General features: G+C 40.2%; 1 protein-coding gene across 2 annotated transcripts in view; it reads right to left on the bottom strand.

Moving 5' to 3' along the window:
* Positions 1–15,576, bottom strand: part of RHOBTB2 (Rho related BTB domain containing 2) — a 222,118-nt gene that overhangs the window by 146,429 nt on the left and 60,113 nt on the right. Inside the window, exon 3 of one of the 2 annotated variants that reach the window (XM_069214060.1) lies at positions 2,846–2,895. The exons of the other annotated variant lie outside the window; for it this stretch is intronic. The gene's annotated coding sequence lies outside the window, so the exon portion shown is untranslated. The remainder of the gene's footprint in view (positions 1–2,845; positions 2,896–15,576) is intronic. 2 annotated transcript variants of the gene reach the window in all.

Below are 15,576 nucleotides of genomic sequence, written 5' to 3'. Positions count from 1 at the left end.
GTCTTGCAATCATCACCAGTGATCTGGATTTGGTTCCCCCTGCCTGTTGACATAAGCTCTGGCTATCACATTGTCTGTTCTAACCAGAAACATGTTTCCTTCAGATGACATGAAAAATATTCCAGGGCTAACCGAACAGTTTCCATCTCTCTTCAACTGGACAACTTCCTGCTCTGGGAAAGTGACCATGAACTCTTGATCTGGTCGAACACCCATCCATGCTCCTCAGCCTAGCAGAGTGGCATACATTATGACAATCCTGGGTGCTAGAAGGGAGACATGTTGTTCTTTCTACCACTGTCTCCCAAATGACTGTTCCAGTGGCTTTTTCGAGACTCTGGTCTCAGGTAAAGACCTCCAATTGTAATCGTCTCTGAAGTAGCCTCCTTGCTTCTGAAAGCAGCTAAAGTCACCCCTGCATACTGGCTTACTTCTTCTCTATACTTAGTTTGTCCTCTAAAAATATAATTTCCACCACTCTTGACCTAGTGCCTAGTGTTTTACTGAAGTTTTCAAAAGTGCAAAAAACAGTGATACAAGAAATCTGAAATGCCCAAGTTAGAAAAACATTTGTTCTGAATTAAAACTGGTGTACACCACTACAGTACATTTTTCCAAAATTAAAACATGCAAAATGCGATCACTTTTCAATGCTGCCTCAAATTCTTAAGGTATCTTCAATATTCTTTCAGAACTTGAGAATACTCACTGTGGCAAGAATGCTGTCCTTGCCTGGGGGTCTATGCAAAGAGCTGTCACTGTTCCTTTTTGTTAAAATGTAACTAATTTGCTGTTCTATTCTCTGGACTCTGAACAATTAATGTCTCGGTCAGCTAGTTAATCTTGTCTACTCCTATCAGGCCCCATCCTCACGAGATTTTTTTGCCATCAGACAAAGCATTTTCTTTTTATCAAGTTGAACTCTTTAAGTTCTGCATCCTCTCTTGTGCCTTGCCCTCTCAGAACCTAACCTCATAGTCCCTGTGAAAACTAATGTCTGTGAAGTGTCCCTTTCCTTCAGACTCAGTCCCTCTACTATAGAAACAGACCCTTGGACCACCCCACTGAAGAAACTGAAACCCAAGGTGGGTCCTTCTGTTCATGCCAGTTGCCAGCCTACTTCTCTTCTCCCATTCATAAATACGAATCAGGGATCAACTTGCAACTTTCCTCTTTTTTGGAGGAACATGCTGTACTGGACTTGTCTCAAGTCAGCTTTCACCCTGCTAATGGGAGGGAATCACCATGGTTTTGGAAAGGGAACACAATAAGCTTTGATGCTTGAAGGCCAGCAGCTGTGCAAGGGAGGACAGACAGAAATGTTTCTAAGCATGAAGTTAGCTGAGGAAGAACGTACTGATAGGCTTCAGTACGTGAGATCAAAAGCTACTGTGGTTTATTAACAAATGTGTTTGTGACAGATGTGTAACCTTCACTTTTCTGTAAATGCGTTATTAGATGCTTTCCCAAGGATAAATGTCTCTTTGTGCTAACGTTTGTAGAGATAACAATGTACCAAGCAAGCGCTTAAATCAAAATTCATGACGAGTGATAAGAAGCATTCAAGGCATCAAAAAAGAATAAAAGAAGGTGTTTGTACTGACTGAGTTGAGTGTGGTATCAGTCTCAGAGCTGTGCTGCCCTCCTGCCTTTTATTCATAAATGCCCATATTATTTGCTAAACAGAGTTGTGTTGTTCTTTCATTTCCTGACTCTACAACAGTATTCCCAACAAGCTTGCGACACACAATGAAACTAGCAAGATACAATCATTAACGAAGTGCCAAAACATGAGATTGGTATCACATTTTGCACTGTTGCACTTTTCATGTATTATGGTTTTTGTCTTTTCACACACTCTGCAATGGGTGCTTTCTTTGGATTTGTCATCACATATTTATTGTCCGTAAAACAGTTTATGCTCGAATCTCTATGCTCAATTGAGTTGCCCTATGAATGATAATCAATTAGGAGTTTGAACTGAGCCATAACATAAAATAATTTACCTTGATGATATGTAGCATGAATGGTTGTCCATCTTAAATACATTACCCCCTTTACCACATATATATTTTGTGTTATACTACAAAAACTATCTTAGAATTGTAGAGCACTGGTAATGAGCACCATTAAAGGGTGACAATACCTATACTGGTGTGCTGCTTTGTTAGCTCTGGATTGATTGGGACAAATATATATATATATATATATATATATATATATATATATACATACACACACACACAAACATTTTCATATACACACACACACACACACACACACCACCTTCTACCATGTGACTCTTCCACTGGCTTCTTTCATATGTTGGTCACAAGGCAAGCCTGATATATATATATAGCCGGGAGCCACCTGATTTTAAGAATGGCTTGGAAGCAGTTGTATTTGAGTACCACAGAGGCAATTGTAAAAGAAGATGGCAGAGAGAATATAAACGCTCTGCAATGATCGCAAATTGAGGGCAGAAATTGTGTTTTCAACTGTGGTGACTGACAAACATAACTCCTCAAAACTAACACAGGGCTCAGCCGGTGTCGACATTTATGCCTCTTTAGAGATTTGGAAAAACTTTTTAAAAAGGAGTTAAATAAATGGTGGGAGAGTGAATCGTTGCAAAGATATATAGATGCTGACAGAGTACCTAGAGGCCTGAGAATCATGATTACACCAACGTATGATGAGCCAAACCCAGAGATGTTGAAAGAATGGGCTATTCACAATGCACAAAGCTCAACTGGGATGATGAAATTTTTTATTAAATTTGCACAGATGGATAGAGACAAGATTATTAATGACATTGACACACTATCAACAAAAATTAACTTACATGAAGATGTGAGGCTTCTAGAATCTTTGAATAAGGACATGGAAGATCGGCTGAAAAAGATTGAGGAAGAAAAAGTTCACAAAAAAGCAAGAAAATTTAATAGAGATAAAATTGATTACGAAACAGGACAGATTTACACATTTGCAAAGAAATTTGACTATTGGAGATGACAAAAAAATAAATGGAAATTTTGGTAGAGGTACCAGTCAGATCACTGTAGGTAATAATAATGAAGTGAGTGAAAGTTCGGATACTGATGGTGAAGAACTCTCTCGTATGGCAATACATACATCGTTGCAAGATGAATTAGATTTTTTGCGGAGAGATCGACAAACAAACCACAGATCTTGGCGAGGGGGAACAAGTCAAGAGGAAGAGGCAGAGGAAGAAGAGAAGAGGGGGCAAGAGAGCAAGAAGATTGCAGAGAAACACAGGAAAAGATGACACACAGCAACAGGCAATATTAAATGATTGTAAGATGATCTGCAATTTGTCCAAAGTTGATTTGAGTGAGGAAGATATGAGAAATTTGCAATTAGGCCTCTCGTACTGTGAAGCTAATAACTTTGACTATGCACAAGCGAGGATTGACCTGTTCCTATTTATTAGAAAATTAAAATTGATGAAGATACATAAGATTAAAAATGATCAATCGATTAAAAAGCCTAGTGTGGAGAAAACTAAGGAATATGGAAATCTCCTGATTGATTATATTTGTTTTGATGAAAGAATTGTGGGAGCTTCAAGAACATGCGGTGCAACCCATAGATGAAGCAGAAGTAGTTGGAAGATTAGAAGTGGAAGGAATACTAATAAGTGAAGGAGACTCTAAACTTAAACCAAAATCTACTGCCTTACCTCCATATTGTGGAGATTTGATAGACCAGTTTGCTGAGACAGTCATTCAGGATTTGAAAAATTTAAGAGAGATAGATTCAAGAGACAGATATTGTGGTAGAAGCTATGGTCAAAGGAAAAGTTATAGCCAAACCATTCAAAAACTTTCAACAGATTCAGAACTAGTGATTAGAAGTTCAGATAAAGGCGGTAACATAGTAATTTGGCTGACTGAAGAATATATGGAAGAAGCATATAAACAGCTAAACGATGTAAGCTGTTATAAAAGAGTTGATATGGAGTATGTACTTAATATTGAAAGAGAGGTTGGGAAAGAATTATTGATATGGAAAGAACAAAAATTGATCAGGAATATAGATATATGCAAGTTGATCATCCTAAGCTACCAGTGTTTTATCTTATTCCCAAAATACATAAAGACACCACTAAACCACCAGGTAGACCAATAATAGCAGCGCAAGGGAGTTTGTCTGAATTCGTATCACAATATATAGATTATTTTTTAAAACCTCTAGTGAGCAATTTACCATCTTATCTTAAAGATACCACAGATTTTTTCAAGCGTGTGTTTGATGTAAGTTGGGATTCAGATATGCTCCTCATTATGTTGGATGTTACTTCATTATATACTTGCATAACACATGAGGATGGCATCAGATCAGCAGAACACTTCTTGCGTGCTAGACCAATAAGATTTTATAAACACAGTGTAATGTTAATTAACATGATGAGATGGTGTCTCAAACATAATATTTTCTTCTTCAACAATGAAATCTTTGAACAGGCACGAGGAACGGTGATGGGTACATGTTTTGCCCCCAATTATGCGAACTTACATATGGGCTGGTGGGAAGAACAGGTTCTCAATAATCCACCCCTTGACAGATGGAATGACCATATCATTTTATGGCTACGTTTTATTGACAACATATTTGTGATATGGAAGGGTGATGTCACAAGTGCTGAAAAGTTTGCAAAGGAGATAAATGACAATGATTTGAATCTTAGATTTACTGCAAACATAAGCAGTAGAGAAATAGAATTTCTGGATGTGAAGGCTACCATAGAGAATACCAGGTTGCAAACTACACTTTATAGGAAACCTACGGCAGGTAATAGTTTGCTGCATGCAGGAAGTTATCATCCTTTACCCTTAAAGGAGAGTATTCCCTATGTAGAATTGTTTCGAGCTAAACAAATTTGCAGTACGGGGAATACATTTGCAGAAATTGAAAACAAAATGGTAATACGATTTAGAGAAAGGGGGTACTCCAATAACACCATCATTAGGGCGAAGAAGAAAGTGGAACAGCGCACCAGAGATAGTATTCTGTTTGATACATCTAGAAAGAATAGTACTCAGAATGACAAACAAACAATGGCAAGATTTATAACTGCATACAATATGGCCCATTCTAAAATTCGGAGGATTTTACAGAAACATTGGCATATATTAAAAAGTGACCCTATCATAGGTAAAGACATTAGGAAAAATCCTCAGATAACGTACAGAAGAGGGAAATCTATGCGAGATGCACTTGTTAGAAGTGATTTTAGACAATGTGGTAGTAAACAGAAGTGGCTAACACCTATTGATGGCTTTGTTTGATGTACCAAATGTAAGGCTTGCAAAAATGGTGAGAGCATGAAGACAGTTGTGATAAACGGTAAAACTATGCATAAAATCAAGGGAGTATACACATGTAAAAGCGAATATGTCATCTACATACTTAAATGCATTTGTTTAAAGATGTACGTAGGCAGTACAAAACTGCAGGTACATAAACGTATCTTACAACATTTGAGAGCGGTGCATAATCAGGACGATTCGTACCCGGTAGCTAGACATATTCGGGAAGCTCATGGAGGAGACATTACTACTTTAAAATACAGTGTGATAGATGGGATACCCAAGGATCCTAGAGGGGGTGATAGAGAGAAAGAGCTAAGAACATTGGAGTCTAGGTATATTCTGATGTTTGACACTAAAGAACCAAACGGATTAAACAAAAGTAAAGAGCTATATATGCACTTAAAGATTTAAATGATTGGCAAGAAAAATATGTATTATAATCAAAGATTTGTGGGTGTTTAGTCACTGAGGTTCATTCTACATAAATATGACAATTATATTTTATTTAATGCAATGAAATAGAAAAAGGATGAATATACTAGGTAGTTTACAAATAATGAATAACTGAGCAATTGTGAATGTGATGAGGTTTTATTTCAACATTTCTGCCCGAATGTAATATGTAGAGATGTTACTGACTAGTGGGGTCATGTCATGATCGTCACCAATTTATGTTGTGATATATATTTGCTATATTTATAGATATTTATATTACTTATATATCAGCCCTTACATTGTTGTATTTTTAGAGTGACGATTTTATTAGCATCAAAGTTGATTTTTTTATTTAAAAAATGGTGAATGTCCTGTCTGCAAGATTTGATAGAATGTGGTGTAGCAATTGTTATTTTAAGTCTAACAATTAGCTAAGTCGTATAGCAGCAAGAATTATTTATTATCGAAGAGCCCACTAAATAGCTGATGTTAATTTAATAGCGTCCTAAAGACTGGCTTTAGTATTGTAGATCAATCGTCATCGTTATGCTGAATGTTAGGGTGAAATTACGGAAATAAGGTATATTTTTTTGAAGGCATTTTTTTTGTACGTTTTAACTATGCACTGATATACATAGTTCGGATGATTAATCTTATAGTTTGAATTTAAGTATGTGAAAGATTTGATCATGACGTGGATGGACATAGAAGAAAGACGATGAAATAAGTATAAATAGAGAATTAAAATGGCGGCCAACAGGCTGATGAAGGCGGGTGTGCCGAAACGCGTTCCTGTTGGGATTGTTTATTAAATTCCAAGAATACACGCTCTGGAGTGCTGTTTCTTCATAGTACAACTGGAGGAAAGTGTGGATTATAGAACGCGGTGGCGCGCTTTCCTATAGCAGCACCACCGGTGATCAGGTGCGGAGTGACTACGCTGAAGAATAGTGTGTATATATATATATATATATATTTCACTGAAAAAAACAAAGGTTACAGGGACGTTATAGTTAGGTTCTGAATTTACTCGTACAAAACCATGGAAATTCAGCAGTTATAGTTAGAGTTCTTTCAAGTAACTATAACTCACGCAGTTTTCTTATCAATAATTTTATCGCAAATCTAACCTAACATTTTATCGCAAATGTTGCAGTGATAATATCAAAAATGCCATACAAGATCTCATCAATGATATAATATGTGGAGTAATTAACTGTGTGTGTGTGTGTATATATATATATATATATATATATATATATATATATATATATATATATTATTATATATACATATATATCTGTTCATCTTACACCAAGAGTCCAACACAACTCTGAACTGCCTCACCGACATCACATTTTGGATGGAAGTGAACTGCCAGAAATTAAACACAGATAAAAATGAGATAGCTTTTTGGGCAGGCTGATCCTTCGTGGACTAACATTTGGTGGCCTAACTCAATGGCCTCCCCTCCTAATCCTTCCAACTTTGGGTCTTTTTTTAACATCAAATTTCTTTTAAACCCCAAATTTCCAAATTTGTTCTGCCTCCTTTTCTTATGTTTTGAACTCTTCATAAAACTGTGCCTTTACTTCCACTAGCCTACTGATTATAGGAATTCTATGTACCTTGGCCATTCTAAGTATTCCATAGAGCAGGTTCAATTTATGTAGAACAGTGCTACCGATATGGTCTAGGCTTTCCCCTTATTAAAGCACATTTTGTATCACTCCCAACACCCAGATAAGGTTTATCACCCGAGTGCTTACCATATAAGTGTACGCCATATGAATACAAATGCATGCATACATTATGCATTATGTTATTTTGGAATTATGCGCCTTTATTCAGAGTATATAGACTTTGAGATTAATTACCTGGAAAACCTGTTATATACTTGTCACTGTAAACATACACATTAACACATACTTGAGTTCACAAATGCTAATGTTTTCTCTGGTGGCTTACAGTACTTCATTTGTTAAGTCACCCAACTTCTGATCGCCAACTTGGAGTGGACTAGTTTAACAAGGAAGTCATATTGATGTGGTTTTACTTAATGGGACAATCACTAAATTAATATGGGACGATCACTAAATTAATATGTAGCACCAGCCACTTGTTACTGCCACTCCTGCTATTGCTACTGCTGCCACATATATTGTTTTGACCACTTCTGATGCTGCCTCACAAAGTGTCTGTAAAAAGAACAGCAATTAAGAGGGAGGAGTTCAAAAAACCCTCCACAGCATCCAACCTGAGATGCCATCCCATTAAAAACTAGAAATGTTCGCAACTTGGGCCATCTCCGGACGAAGGTTAGAGCCATTGGACAATTTTATCAAGGTTATTGAAGAGTTCTGAGACTTCAAGAATGTGATGGACATAAATGATTAGCTTAACACATTCACATCATAAAAAGTAGAAACCTATAAGGGACAGGCTCAATCTAGCGTGACAACAACAAATAAATTTAAATTAGAAATCTGAAAGCCATCTAATAGAACCTGTATAGCAGTACTGTCATAGCATCTTCAACGATGAAGACGTAATAAGATGTCAGATCGCCAAGTGATGTCTCTCAGTCCTTTCACTGCAGGTTCCCGGGAAAATAAAATTTATTTCGAGTAGTTACAGATTTGCCCACAAGAGCTGGAGTCACTGCTGCTTCTCAGGTTATTTACAAGAGATGCATTTACACAGAGTACTATAAATGGGGAAGAAGTTTCATAATACTCATTGATTAGCCTAGAAATATGGCACAGCATCAGCTCCAATGTTGTTTACTGTCAATTTTAAAATGTTCTTGATATGGCCAGCAAAGAGGGCAGGGCAGAAGCACATGTTATATGTTTTCAATATGAAAAAGCAAAACAAGATATAATTTACATGACGAGAGCATAAAAGCAACATAAGCCAATAGACAGAGGGCCTCATTCCGACCCTGGCGGTCTATGACCGCCAGGGTGGAGGCCGGCTGAAGCACCGCCAACAGGCTGGCGGTGCTTCATTCAGTATTCCGACCGCGGCTTTGAAGCCGCGGTCGCCCCGCCGGATTTCCCCCGGCTGGGGGAATCCTCCATGGCGGCGCTGCTTGCAGCGCCGCCATGGAGATTCCGACCCCCTTCCCACCAGCCTGTTTCTGGCAGTTTTCACCGCCAGAAACAGGATGGCGGGAACGGGTGTCGTGGGGCCCCTAGGGCCCCTGCACTGCCCATGCCACCGGCATGGGCAGTGCAGGGGCCCCCTAACAGTGCCCCACAAGGATTTTCACTGTCTGCATTGCAGACAGTGAAAATCGCGAAGGGTGCAACTGCACCCGTCGCACCCCTGCAACTCCGCCGGCTCCATTTGGAGCCGGCTTCATTGTTGCAGGGCCTTTCCCGCTGGGCCGGCGGGCGATCTTTTGGCGGTCGCCGCCGGCCCAGCGGGAAAGTCGAAATGACCCCTGCGGTCTTTTGACCGCGGAGCGGTCTTTCGACGGGGTAACTTTGGCGGGCGGCGTCCGCCGCCCGCAAAAGTCAGAATGACCCCCAGAGTGTCTAGAACAAATGGGTGAGTAAACAGAGACAGTTCTTTAGGAAAGACATTATTTAGGTGTGCCCAGCAATGCCCAGATGATTCATCTTCTCCACAGCTGAACAAAGTTTAATGGATGCAAGAAAGAAATGTACTTTCACGTAGTATGTCAGACCACGGCACAGCAAAGCCAAATTTAACCAGTGGAGACTGTCACTCGTAAAGATAATTCAGCTTGTTAACATGTGCAAGTTGTAGACTCCCATCCAATTGTTGGCCTGTCAGTCTTCATACAACATTGATGAGAGCTAACTATTAATGAGGTTGAACAGGAAAATAGTGAAATGTCCTATTCTTGAATTTTTTGTAAGGAGTCATTGAGAAAGCTTTGTGCTTGACAGTGGTTCTTCTTGTTGTCACATAAAGTACGTCATAGAAACAAATATGGAGAACAAAACTATTTTGGAGATATGTTATAAATATGCGCTCACTAGGTCACAATAGTTCTGTTCAAAGGCAGGCCGGTTCCTGCTCTCAAATCAAAGACAACCAGGTCTTTCATCCAGGGTCATCCAAGTGCTCAAGACAAACAATTGCATGACAAACACTTTCTTGCACCTGATGAGGGAGGAAAGAACTAGGAAAAACGCAGATGACTTGAAAGCATGTGCCATTGTGTAAGATACCTGCTTGGCCATGGTGCATTACTGAACATTAAGGGCCTCATTGTGAGTTTGGCTGGCAGACCGCCATTGTGGCAGTCTTTCAAACGGCACCAGGCCGACGGTCCCAAGACTGCTGGATTATGAGCTCCCCACGAGGCTATTGTGACAGGCAGGGGGCAGTATTATGGAGCTATTGCTGGCCATGCATCCCTACCTGTTGGCATGACAGGCGGACTGTGCCCATGCACCAGGTCATGCACGAGACACAGTGCGCCCCCAACTCCAAATGTTTTGGGCCCCTTTCTTGCCTGACTGGAAAACTTTCTGTGGTGGTGGGATCGCCGTTTAAATCTTGGCGGTCCTGCAGGTCGTAATGTCCATGGCAGTCTCCATGCCCGGATCTCCAACATTGGCCACTGTGGTCAGGACCGCCGCAGACACCTGCCCCACTGACTATGGCAGTGCCAGTGGTCTTCTGGCGGTCTGACAGTCAAACTCGTAATCCAGCAGTCCGACCATCAAAGTTGCCGTGGTCGGACCACTACCATGGTGGTCCACGGACCACCAAACTTGTAATGAGGCCCTTAGTATCCTAGGAAATAGGAGAAATGATAGGCAAACCTTTGCTGTAAGCAGAATGTATGCACCTGCTAACATGTCATGTCAGCGTCTCCAGAATGCACTGGTTGATTTTGTTACATCATTAAATACAAAACTATGGCAGTGGCAGCGATTCATGTCTTACTCAGATGCCGGCTTCCTGCCTCATAATCAGTCATGCTGCCGAGATGATAGATCTGCTGATGATAAGCAAATTGCTGTATGCTTGTCAATCAACTGGCAAATCATTCCTACGTTTATTTAAGTCTGGGTAAAACAAATGGCTGCTGAGTAACATCTCATATCAACGACTTATAAAACCTTTTGGCAGATCCACTGCAATGTGTTTTCCATCTGCAAAATGGCAGTTGAGGATTAGTTAAAGGTTATATCATTGAGAGGTCTGAAAGTCCAACGCCACAGGTGCTCAAAAACGAGTTTAAAGATTAGAATCTGCCTGGACATGAATCAGTCTAACATGAAAGAGAAAGACAGAAATAACTTGATGATTTACCTTGACTAGGATGGACTAATTTCTGAACTATGCTTGAATAGACATTTCACTTGTTTGAAGAGGATGAACCCTGTAGATGTACCACACTGCTCATGATACCCATAGACTATTCTAGTCAAAGAAACTAAGCTTTGGAGGATCACAACAAAATGTTACAGGATGCCATTCAGTGAACCATTCAACCAACACTTAATACCTTCCACTATAGTGATGACTTTACAGGGCATCGCATAATGAACATGAAACCAGGTATACTGAGCAATATAAGATGAGATCTCACCTTGAATCAAGAAATGATCAAATTCCACAAGATCAAGTTTCAATTTTAAGGGTGTGTGTTCTCACAGAAGGATGCAACCTTCTCCATGGAAAAGGGTAGCACTGACCAATGCTTAAGCCCTTATTGGCATCAGAACATAGCAGTAATTCTTGGTATTAACTTTGATCTGTATCCTGTATGTGACAGGTTCTGCCACAATGTACATGCCTTTGAATAAGTTAATAAAGCAACTACAAGGAATCACATTCTGTGACTTCAAATGTCGCAGAATGTGAGAGTGCACTCAAAAATTAATCAAAAGGCATGAATGTGGATAACATGACATGTTTTTAAGCAGATCTATGCACTGAGCTGGCAGAAAACTGTAACCAAGTGGGTCTCAACCATCCATTGCACAACTTTAGAAGGTAAATGATTCATCGAGGAAGGTTCTATCATATGCCAATTGCAGCCTTGCAGAAATGGAAAAACATCTTCCCAACCTGAGAAGAAGCACCTGGTGGTGATTTGAACATGGGAAGCAGCATTGCCGTTTAATGCATGGAAAACAATTCAGAATATGAAGGGTCTGTAGGGATTTTTCTCTCCCTTTGGAAATATAAACATAGAGGACATCACAGCAGGGGTATAAATAATAGCTGCAACATTGAGGTACTGCCAATAACCCTATGCTGCTTCCAAACTTTTCATTAACATGTATATGATGTAAAACATCTAGTACAAGAGACACAATAATTGTTTTCCAGAATGTGATAATTCATATGTAGTCATAACACATGCAGTACAATCCGAAAACATGGGTATATCCTTACCACACTGTGATCTTTTGCAATGTGGCGTGGAGATGACATCCAAAATCCCCAAGGACCTACTGGCTCCCTCTATTAATCTTACCTCTTTTCAGTTTATGTTATAGTTGTTCCAATGTTTAAATGTTGTATGTGTGTAACAGACGGTCAGACCACTGGTCACTGGGAGTTCTAGGTAATACAGCAAGCACTATACAAGTACTGGTAAGTGTCCCTCACACTATATGTTCTACTCAGTGTGTGCCACAAGGACATCACCCTTTCATCTGTTTTTATAAAGATTGTTTATTAGGAGAAGCAACCATATAATAACAGAGATTGGTTGAAGCTATACATGAATCACCCTGAGAACTAATCAGGCTAACACCATTTGTGGAGTTGGTGTAAAAACAGAGTGCAGCTTGTGTCAACGCACAAGCCGTGCTGCTCCTATTCTGGTGTTGATGGTCCCAGCTGTAGCGTAGCAGATGGTTGCAATCATTGAACTATCTAGTTATGGGAAGGGACACGTATTCCATGTGTTAATCATTGAGCAACTCACCTGCAAAAGTCCTATGAAAGCGATTCTTGCACAGGACTTGGCCAATCCAGGAAGTGACTCAGGCAACAAATCTCTGGTGATGAAATGGTGACACCAGAAGATCATAGGTTTGTGCTATGAAAGCAGTTGGATGGTGGAAAAGTTTATGGAACTCGCAAGTCCAGGTGACACAATTGCCACAGAACACCAATACCACTGAGCAAACATTGTGTCATAGCTCAGTTTTAAAGTCAAAGTACTGTTTACTATTGTTAGGAAAAAATGACTCATACACATCTTCTCCAAGTAAGATGCGAACCAAGAATAACCTACCACATCCACATGTTCTTATGCACTTAATGTACTATTGGTCCAACTATACACCTAATCCCAAGTGCTGTACAGCACATCCTCTATTAACAGCCAAATCCATTTCCCTAATTTTCATTTTGCTTCTATGTTGTTGGTAATGATATGAACAGTGAAGAAAACACGTGCATTAGCAGGCACGAATAAAATACTGGTGGAAGGTGAAAGGGGCAGAAGAAACAGGAGACAATACCGATAAAAAGCTTCACACGGGCATCCTTATTACTTTTGTCAAAAAACATCACAGTTCATTCCAAAAAGGTTTCACAGCTTTGCTTGTATACATCTCATAATCAAATCACCATCTTCGAGATCACAATGCCAACATAAAGAATCAGCCCTAATTTGCACATTTTTCTGGTGTTCAAGCATGTGTGTGAGATGACCTCAATCTAGACCGTGCTATGGTGACTGTTGCCTTACGATTAAAGGATGAGAGCACAATTTTGTCTCATCTAAGTGCTGGTGTACTTGTCTGGATGCTTACAATGCTATATTTCCAAAAGTACATCAAAACACACCTTACACCAGCAACAGCAAATAATGAAAGGCTAAGTCACATCGTTCGATTGAGCCAGCCACTTTGGTTGCATGCCGCAAGAGAAGTGGTAAAGTCTGCAAAAGTGACCATGCTCAAAAGGGTAAAATGAATGAATACACTGATTAGTGAGGGAGACAAGAGAGTCCAGTGTAAAAATACCTTACCATTTGTCGGTATTTTGTACTCCAAAGTTTCTTAATGTCTGGAACTTGCATCACTTTCAGAACTATCACTTTGGCTTATTTCCAAGGATAACCAATTATGATTGTGCCTCTTTTGGCGGTGTTTGGGATTTTGCCCTCTATTTCTTTGAGTCACTCATTATTGTGGACTTGTCCATATGGACCAGCACTGACTTTTCTTGTGGTACTTGTAGACCAGCATGCAGACCAACCAACTTCTCTCATTCCCATGTGGTTGATGTAAAATATCAACATGAGGGAGGCTAAACATGTTGAAAGTCTCCATTCAGAGCAACCCGGGAGAGACGTCCATTGTTTGATGATGGGAGACATTGATCAGATTCTGGCAGTTTACTGCATCTAATCTTGCAGTTTGCTCGGGCACTTATTAGAGGGCTCATTCCTAGGGGCGGCTCCTCCACAGTGGTGGAGGGGCATCGCCCCCCTGGTTGAGCCAGCAGATGAAAAATAAAACAATAGCTTGCTATTGTTTTATCTTCCATCATTTTTCATCTGCTGGCTCAGCCAGCAGAGTGTACAGGGAAGGGTGGGGCTGGGCCACAGGAGATGAGAGGGGGGAAGAGGGGAGAGTGCATGTGTTTGGCCAGCCATTGAAGGCCAGCCAAACACACATGCACACTTAGGTTTCTCCAACGTGGCTGTACACACAGCCGGGCTGGAGAAACAGTACAGACCCCAGGCTTGTGTCTGAGTGGCAGTTTGAGATGCTCTGACCAATCCTGACGCTACTTTCATGTTATGTTCAGCATATAAGCAGCGCCAGGACTGCTGGGGAGCCTGTATTGAGGGAAGTAAGGAGGCTGGAGGCGGCAGGAGACAGGTGGCGCAACGGAAATGGTAAGTGTTTTATTTTTTTTAAATAAAATGTTGTTTTCCCCGTCGCCCCCTACTTGACATATGTGGTGGCCACCGCTGGTCATTCCCTGGTTCCACAGCATGCAAGAGAAGCACGTAGGATCCTCTTCTGGTGGAATGTCTCACACTCTTGCAGAGCTGAATCATATCTTTTATAAGACAGACTTAGCTTACCGGAAACTGGAAACTTCCCTTACAACTGACTATTCATTTTAGTAACGGAAGCTCACTCTTGACAACCAAAGATGAATTGTAGAAAAGTGGAAAATACTCTCATGAACTAAAGTTCACTGCAAAGCAAGTGAAATCACTCTCAGGAGCTGCAGATTACTTCCAGGAACTGGAGAGTGGCCCAGGAAATTTTGAAAAAGTAATAAATGTCATTATCACAGTATCATTCTTTCAATTAGGTTCAGGATTGTGTCCATCAAAGGAAACATCATCATGATTTTATAACACAGCATTATGAGGATGACAATAGGTATAGCAGTATAGAGGTAATTCACACACTTGGTATTAACAAGGAATGAGGCTCATTGAGGAAACTAGCATTAAAGTGGACTAAAAAGCACTGGCCACCAGGCGAATCCAGGATTTCAGGTCATAGGATATTTCAGGTCAGACACCACAAGGTTGGTAAATCAGTTCAGAAACCAGGCTGATCTGGATCTCAAGGTATACATTCCTGCTGTTCTGTTGTGCATAGATCCCATAAATATTCAGGGCCCTTGCATTCACATCTCTCTTGATTTGGATTCAGAATCTTGTTTAAGAATATAAACCAGCCACCACTTTAGTACTTTTTATTGTGTGGTTTTCCTGAGGATAGGGATGGGGTTCTTCCATAGGGCAGAAGGACAGCAAGACCTGGGAGCACCTACACCAGCTCACTTTCTATCTCCATTGGTGGCAAATTTACTCGAAGTAGAC

The sequence above is a fragment of the Pleurodeles waltl genome, chromosome 11, assembly GCF_031143425.1.
Source record: "Pleurodeles waltl isolate 20211129_DDA chromosome 11, aPleWal1.hap1.20221129, whole genome shotgun sequence".
Classification (NCBI taxonomy): domain Eukaryota; kingdom Metazoa; phylum Chordata; class Amphibia; order Caudata; family Salamandridae; genus Pleurodeles; species Pleurodeles waltl.
This window is presented reverse-complemented; position numbering and strand designations above follow the sequence as displayed.